Consider the following 9,290-nt stretch of genomic DNA (forward strand, 5'->3'; position numbering starts at 1 on the left):
ATTTTCCATCAGAAAGGAGAATGTTTGGCAGCAGAAGAGTTAATTGTTGTGTGTATGGGCTGTTCAGCGGGTTTGTGTCTCTGGCTGTTTCAGCACGGAGTCTGCCTTTGCACTGGCCAACTCACGCTCCCCAAAGCCAGCCACAGCCCTGGCAAACCGAGGCCGACAGTAGCTTGGTTTGCAGATCATTACTACTCCTGTGCTTAGGCAAATGAGGTTTGTTTCACTCTTTGGGAATTGCCTACTTTTTGTTGGGTTGATTTACGTATTCATGCTGGCTGCAGAAAGCCATCAACTTCAGAGGACCAGCCACGGACTCAGAATCGGGTGGGGTCCGGACAAGGGCAGATCCAGCGGGTGCCGGGGTTGCTGTGGGGAGACGAAACACTCATGGGTCTGGTGCAGACTTGTTTCCAGGAAACTGGAGCTCTTGCCCAGTATCCTGTCCCAGAAGTCCCATGAGTCACGTGGCCTCCTGGGCCTTGGTTTTCTTACCAACAGAACAAGGAGAAGGTAAAAGTCCTCCTGAGACCTTTTGCCCTCTAGTGTTCTCTGATCTGAAGTCTTTTGGGTAAACTGATCATACCAAACAAACCAAAACAAAGAACCGCGGGGAGCGGTGGAACAGAAACGCACCACCCTGATCAGCGCTAGAAAAGATAAACGGGAAAGGAAGGCAAGGAAAGAGACTTCAAAAGTATTCATACCTTATCCAAAAGGTAAAATACTTATCCTTGAGGGAGGCAATCTGTATAAAGCACCCACATAGCAAATGCTCACAGGTGGTCCTTGTTACGGAGATGACAAGGCAAGTGTTCCACGTGAAAAGTGATAGGATCCCCTCCTCACACACACGTTTTTCTCCCAGTCTGGCTTCTCAGTAGCTGTTAATAATTGACATCTTCTACAGGAAACTTTATGCCTTATTAAGCAGGTGTATTTGATATTATATTTAATAAAAATCATTTAATTTGTTTTAACTCACCTGTCCTCTTGGTTAATATATCCAGTTGCCCTAAAATTCAAACCTAGAGTAGGGCGTGACCTTGAAGCACACTACTTGCCTGTGGCACCCTACTTGTGTCCCCATATTGTGCAAGCGTCAGGAGAGAGATTGCTCTGAGATCAACAGGGAAGCAGGTAGGAGCTGGTGCCTGAAAATACAGAGACAGTGTACAGTAAGTAGCACAGGGTAATAGAATGGGAGAATTGTCAGTCCCAAGGAAAGAGAATACGAAAATTAATTTTTGATGCAGGTTTTGATTTCTTTGGAAAACCAGCCAAATCTCCAACCCTAATTAGTTAGGTGTAAATTGTTGAAAGCGAGGATTGCATGTGTGAAAAGGGATTGCATGAGTAACTAGCACAAGAAAAGTGCTGAAATGCTTCTCAAACTCACACTTCAACAGGTAACTGAGGAACTCAGGCTTCTCCAAATGCAAAGGTTCCTTTGCAGAATATTGGAATTATCTTAATTACACAAAAATTTGGAAACTTCTGTCTGGTCCTGCTTTCTGCCTTTCTTTGCTCTGAGCCTCTCACTGGGTCTCTTCCTGCCCACGTATCAAGCTTCTCAGGAGCGCCGTCAGTATTTGCCCTCCACTCCATGTCTGGCTCCGCCCTGTGTCACCCAGCCTTCACCTTGGTTTGACTCCAGATCTCCCTCAGGATCCTCAGGCCTTCCTATTTGCCTCATCATGTCTTGTCCCCACACCTGACACCTCTTCTGCTACTCTGTCAGGTTCCACACGTGGACCCACTTCATTCCTAGATACCTCTTTACCCTGAGTGGCTTGGAATTGGACATTCCTGCTCCCTGTCTTCTCTAATTAATCCCAGGCTCCTTCCCTGGTCCTTCTTCTGCTCTGCACCTCCCCTCTGAGGTGTACGGGCTCAGGTGACCCTGAGCTGCTTGTTTTCTTTCTTTCTTTTTTTCTTTTGATATCATTGATGTACAATTACATGAGCAACATTGTAGTTACTAGACTCTCCCCATGATCAAGTCCCCACCACACACCCCATTACAGTCACTGTCCATCAGTACAGTACAGCTTCTTGTTTTCTTACTCCATCACTTATTTATTGCCTTGGTGATCTCAATGGATTCCTCTATCTTCAACTCTCCCAACTCTTTACAAACTGCTCTCACATCTCTCCACATTGGCTCTTTCTAAGCTTCCTATGAGGCATGAGATGTATTACTATCATATCAAACTCTAAGGTGACAGTGGAAATGACATTTGAGAAGTCTGCTGGCTGTTCAGCAAAAGTGTTTAGAATTTTGAAAGTGATCAGATATGGAAGGTGGTGAAGGAACCCTCAGAGAGAGCCCCATGTAGAGTCTGAGTGGGTGACGGGTGCACCCATCAGAGGTCTTGCTTTGAGCCTCTTCCCTCTTTTTCTAAGAATGCTATGTTTCTTGAAGATCTTACTTCTTGAGTCCATCCTCTGTGCAGATGATGCATGGAGCTCTCTCTTGACATGGCTCTTTTGAGCCCCAGCTCTGCAGAAACAGCCGCCCCCTGGATACCCATGCTATTCTCCTGAGACTCTCTCTAAATTCAATACATCCAAAATGAAATTCATTACTTTCCTCCCCAAATGTAATTTCTTCTTAATATTTACAATAGTGGGCTCATAGTAATCCTAAGTGCTCAGGCTGGAGAGTTGAAATTCATGTCTTTCTATTCTGTCATGTCACGCCACCCTTAGTGTGAAATTATGGTTGACATTTCAGGTTTTACCTCGGAAAGATTCCTCACCCTACTTCCAGTGTCACCTTCTTGATGTGATACCCTTCTAGTGGATTGAATTACTGGTCAGCTGTTCCCACTCCCTTGGTACCAGGGGAGAGGTAGGCTTGACCCGGTGACTTGTTTAGCTAGCAGGTCCATGTCGACAGAGGCTTGAAATGTGCCTACACAATGGTGTTTGTGCTCTTGTGTGTCTGTCCCTTCCAGCACAGGCCAACCCACTGTCCCAGGAGTGCAGAGTAAGCCATGTGGAAGCCCAGATCAGCTGACCCCAAGCCACCTGCACATGTGTGACTAAATAAAGGTTTCTTAATGTGCGCTGCTGTTAATTCTGTCTTTTTTTCTAATGCAGTATTATTGAGTCCACAGTTGACTGACACACCTGTGTTTCTATTAAAAAAATTGCATGCCTGTAAACCTGTCTTCTCTCTGTCTAGACCCCAGCCCTCACCTTCACGTGTTGTAGCCTACTGTTCTGAGAGCACACCTGTAGTCACTGCCTTCTCATGCTCGACAACCTTTGGGGTTCCCTGATGCTTACTGTGTGATCCTCTTCCCCAGCCTGCCAGGAGGGCCTGCATGATAAGGCTGACCCTCTTTTTCAGGGTTCAGCTCACTCCCTTTCTCTACCTGCATGCCACAGACACACCAAAGTGCAGGCACACACAAAATACACCCAGGGTTTTTCTTCTGTATGTCTTTCCCTGTATTGTTTCATTAGCTTTGATTGCTTATCCTCTATTGTTTCAAATTTCAAAATCCTAAATATCTTTTAGGATAAATGCTTGACGCCATCTCTCCATAAATTCTTTGCCATCCTTTCAGCCCCATGTGTGTTGCGATCATTTCCTCCTCTTTTAGTTATGACACTCAATTTCTTTGTATATTTGTCCTCTTCCTATTTCTGCATCACTGCCTCTTCATCTTCCCCAGATATTCTTATAAGTTTGGCTGTAAGCTCTGTTTTTGTTATTTTGTTTTGGTTTTTCTCTTTTCTGCCGTTCAAAAGTCAGTGCATTACAAAGTTAGGGTGTCACCTTACATTTTCCCCAATACCTAAAACAAAATAATTTGTTTTGTGTTGTGGGGAAGGTACTATACTCTGTAACTGAGTAATGCAGTGTCTGGGGTACTTCACACTAGGAGGAAGCTTAGCATAGTCACATAGCTGTGGAAGTATCAGGGACCCTAACTGTTGGGGAGAGAGAGTGCCAGACCTCGACAGGTGTACAAAGACAAGCCTTAGTCTACTCTGCATGTCCCTCTTGGACCTGAGCCACAGACTCTGATCTGGATGAATGCTTATTCCAGCGATGGAAGCAGCCATTTCTATAAAATTAGAAACTATCTCCTGATCATATTCGATTCCTCAGAAAACTGTCCATTCATTTGATTAACCATTTTTCATTCATTGCTACTCTGACACTTTCAGTATGGAAGTAAAGACGCATTATGATTTTCATCTAAATATTCTGAGGAACCAGAAATCCCATGAAAACTCTAACCTCGTGGCATAGCAAGGGAGTATGTCCTACCTCTCCACATTCCTTGGGACTTCTAACGGAGAAAGTTTCACCCAGAACTAGGGCTCGTGGAAACCTAACCAGGGATCCCATTAAACATAGTAGTTAGAATAGCCAAGATTCAGCCGCTGTCCCTAGAAAATCTAAACTACTCTTTCTGTCTTCCATGAGCTGGAAAATAATCCATTGTATAATTTGGTGAAGTCATGTGGGCTGCCAGTAATGTATAGAACACTGTTTTTGGAAGAGGTATGTCAGTGGGCCAGTTTCCTTACTAGTGATTAACACAACATATCAGTGGGCACATTAATTACTGCAGGAGGACTTAGAGCTTTCATTTAGGAAACTGTCCAAGTCTTAGAAAACTGGAGCAAACAATTCACTTTATATGGAGGGAGTTGAGGTCAGATTGGTACCAGGGTAGTTGAAATCATTGACTCTGAGGCACCCACAGCCCCTGTTCCCTCACCTTATACCCACAGCTGACCAAGCACCAGCCTGATCCCGATCAAGGTCTGTTCTTCACTGGTAGTTCATTATATGTGATGCCTGATTCAGATACATTCTGAAATCCATTCTGAAATCTGAAATACATTCAGATACAATCTGAAATTTGGTTATAAGAGGGCTTATAACCAAATCACTGTGGCTCACTCTTATACTCTGTGGGAAAAGACAGGTTTATAAATGAATGGTCTTATAACTGTTCACTGATTATTCTGCTTACCATTTTGCAGATTCACCAGCCATGCTCAATAGCAGAAAACTGTCAAGTGGTTGGATGTGTGTGTTTCTATATAGAACTGTTTGGCTATTAAATTGTCTTTCTGTAATATTAAGTGACTCTCCTTAAAAAATATATATATATATACATACATGTAAATATATATTCATATACACACATATGAATTCACACACATGCACACATTGCACAACTCTGGAATGCATAAATATGTAGCTTTATATTTTTATCACTATTATTTGTAAACAGGAAATAAAGTTACAATCCTTGAAATTATAATGGTAAGCACACAAAGACACAGTTGCTGGCACAGAATTCAATTAACAGATAGCAATCACCCTTGGGTGACTGTGTGAGGTAGAAATATACAAGCATGCTAATAAGTAATATCTTAGAGCTGTAACGTTTATCAGCCAGCAGCCAGACATGGGCACAAGTGTGAGCAGACACCATTGCTCTAGGGTACTTAATACAAACCAGCTTTCTCCGTTTAAGGGTTTGTGTTTAATCATTCAGCAACATTTTAAAACATCCCAGCTGGCAGGCTTTCCGAATGGAACCACTTTGGTCAGAAAATGCAAGGAGTTATTTTGCTCCACATGGTTGAGAGGGATGGGTGGGGTGGGAATAGAGTTTAGGAATAATCAATCTGCGTTTTGTATTTTTAAATGTTTTCGTTGTCATTTTTGACCTTTGAGCTACTTTGGTGTGCACCTGCTGGGTGATCATAGCTTTATCTAAGGAGATGTACAGAAGGCATTCATTAAAGTGGAATAGCCAGATAACTGATTCTCTGTAAAATAACATTTTCCCTAGCAGCATCTTAGTATGGCTTATAGCTGTATTGTTCTTGACTTTCAGTGAAAGATGAGCACAGTGGCTCAGAAACTGAAGGCTGTTTATTTATATTTTTCCATGTACGTGGAAATATTGATATACTAGGTCAAAGAAATTCTTTAAGTGCCTCTCTAGATATTTTGTATTGCATACAGGCAAAGAGCAAAGAAAGGTTACTATAAGACGGGGTATGGTACAGCTCTCCAGAAGGAGAGTATGAATTTATCAAAAGAATGAGATCCCTAGTATTTGACCAAAAGGAAAATTGTCTCATATTGAAATAAACCAGAAGCCATGTTTATGATTGCCAAGATTAAAATCTTCATCACTCAGAAATGATTCAAGAATAGCATATCTATTGGCATGTGGGTCATGCAATTTGCCTGGAGGTGTTATGTTGTATTTGCTACAAGCAGATGCCTAGGGAATCTGATGTCTTAGCAGATGGCTTTGCTGGGAGAGCATCTTCTACACTTGGTTCTTTGAATCAATCAAACCTTCTATACAGCTCTTAGTTCTTCAAAGCAGAGAGGCAAAGGAGGAGAAGACAGATGAGAATAAAAAGAATAGCTTCATTGTATGTACAGCTAAGAAAAGCATGAATAGATTCTGCTGCAACTATTTTTCAAGTACTTAGGTCTGTTTGAATACTTTACCTTTAAGGATCAAGCTTTTACTTTTTCAAAATTAAAACAAAAAACAAGCAGAAGTTGTTGTAGAGTCCAGACATTTAATAGAATATTTTAAGCTATTGTAGTTTTAGGAAAGCGGATTTTTTAAAGCTACGGAAGTGGTGCTGTTAGTTCCACCCTTAGCTGACTGTGAGCCAAATTCTGAATTAAGGCTCCCTGGGGTGCACAGTGGCCACTTCCTCACAGGAAGGCCTAAGTTGTCATCCTGAGAGGTTCTCCTGTCTACAGAGTAACCTCAGAATTAGACCCGAAAAAGAATCTTCTCTAAAGGAACTGGGTCAGCTCCACAGGGGGACCATCAACGCAGTGCCAATATCTTACCCCAACTCCCACAGTTTTCTCTTCTGTCAAGTAAATGTGGTGGCATGAACCCAGGATTTACTTCTCCGAGGTCTAGAAAGATCTACTGTAGCCAAATCTGAGGACAGTGGATTGTGCTTAATTCAAAATTTCAACAGTCTCTTAAACTTTATATTTCAATGCGTTAACTGTTTTTTCTTTTTACAATTTCCATTTCAAATTCAACACAGAATAATGCTATCAGTACAGTGAAAGATTCAGCTGGTGAACTTGGGTGTTTATACATCAGATGAGTATTTGGAAATTTCATAGAAAATGGACAGGACTCCCTGCAGATTCTTTCGCATTTCCACAATGTTTGTAAGTTTTAGTTATGTCAAGAAGTGGGTGTTTCCTACAAGGCATGTTGCAAAAGAACATTTACAAAACTCCTATGATCCTTGAAAAAAAAGCAACTGTTTTGGCTTCTAAGCACTACAAATAAGGGGTTAGGTTACAAAAAATGCACAGTATAGAAAAGATAAGTGGATACTTTTTTCTTATTAAAGAATCCGGCTCTGTTTTAGGGAAAGTAATATTTTCAGATTTAATAATGCACGTAGCTATGTATCCTTATGTCCCTGTATGTCCTTGACTTAACCTGTTAACATACATTCTAAATGCATGATCTGGAAGAATGAATTAGAGTTGAACACACACACACACATACACAATACTGTAGTTGGTCAGATATGTACCCTGTTGTTCTGCCTAGAAAGTGGAATCAATATTCTTTTAAATGTAAAAAATATGGTTGACTAAGAAGATGTAAATATCAACTTTTTTTAAATTTATTTATTTTTATTTATGTTTACTAGGCTCTCCCCTACCCCAAGTCCCCCCAACAAACCCTATTACAGTCACTGTCCATCAGCATAGTAAGATGTTGTAGAATCACTACTTGTCTTCTGTGTTGCAAAGCCCTCCCCTTTCCCCCACCCACCACATTATACATGCTAATCATAATACCCCCTTTCTTCTTCCCTGCCCTTATCCCTCCCTACCCTCCCATTCTCCCCAGTCTCTTTCCCTTTGGTAACTGTTGGTCCATTCTTGGGTTCTGTGATTCTGCTGCTGTTTTGTTCCTTCAGTTTTTCTTTTGTTCTTACACTCCACAGATGAGTGAAATCATTTGGTATTTGTTTTTCTCCACTTGGCTTATTTCACTGAGCATAATACCCTCTAGCTCCATCCATGTTGTTGCAAATGGTAGGATTTGTTTTCTTCTTATGGCTGAATAATATTCCATTGTGTATATGTACCACATCTTCTTTATCCATTCATCTACTGATGGACACTTAGGTTGCTTCCATTTCTTGGCTATTGTTAATAGTGCTGCAATAAACATAGGGGTGCATCTGTCTTTTTCAAACTGGAGTGCTGCATCCTTAGGGTAAATTCCTCGAAGTGGAATTCCTGGGTCAAATGGTAAGTCTGTTTTGAGCATTTTGAGGAAGCTCCATATTGGTTTCCACAATGGCTGAACTAATTTACATTCCCACCAGCAGTGTAGGAGGGTTCCCCTTTCTCCACAGCCTCGCCAACATTTGTTGTTGTTTGTCTTTTGGATGGTGGCCATCCTTACTGGTGTGAGGTGATATCTCATTGTGGTTTTAATTTGCATTTCTCTGATAACTAGCAATGTGGAGCATCTTTTCATGTGTCTATTGGCCATCTGAATTTCTTCTTTGGAGAACTGTTCAGCTCCTCTGCCCATTTTTTAATTGGATTATTTGCTTTTTGTTTGTTGAGGAGCGTGAGCTCTTTATATATTTTGGATGTCAAGCCTTTATCGGATCTGTCATTTACAAATATATTCTCCCATACTGTAGGGTACCTTTTTGTTCTATTGATGGTATCCTTTGCTGTACAGAAGCTTTTCAACTTGATATAATCTAAATATCAAATTTTTAAGGATGAATTGCAATTACTTATTTAAAAATGTTTGGGTAGCTACAATAAGATTTGTAGGAGATACACAAAAAACATATGTGGTCCTGAACTCAAGGAATTTACTATCTAGCCAAGGTCATAGAATGAACATCCATGATAAAACATCAAATATTTCAAGTCAGTTGGTAACCTATTTTCACTGAGTTCCCAGTCCTGTGGGAAGTGAGAACAAGAGGCCTGAAGAACAGCAGGACATGGCCAGGACAAGCAGGCAGCCCACAGTTTATGTGCTTATCACACCTACTCCTCCATTAGAAATCTATGTTTTGCATGTATGAAATTTTCCTTGATCCTTTAAAAAACTTTTTAATATTTCCAATTCTTAGGCTATCAAGTTTGCAAAAGCAATACTTAATTTGACCTAATTTGCCCCTTTAATTTTGAAGGCATGTCCCCTAGTTCTGTTATGTTAGAATGGAGATTATTGAATGGATGGCTCACCCCATCTTGT

Source organism: Manis javanica, chromosome 13 (assembly GCF_040802235.1).
Source record: "Manis javanica isolate MJ-LG chromosome 13, MJ_LKY, whole genome shotgun sequence".
Taxonomy (NCBI): Eukaryota; Metazoa; Chordata; class Mammalia; order Pholidota; family Manidae; genus Manis; species Manis javanica.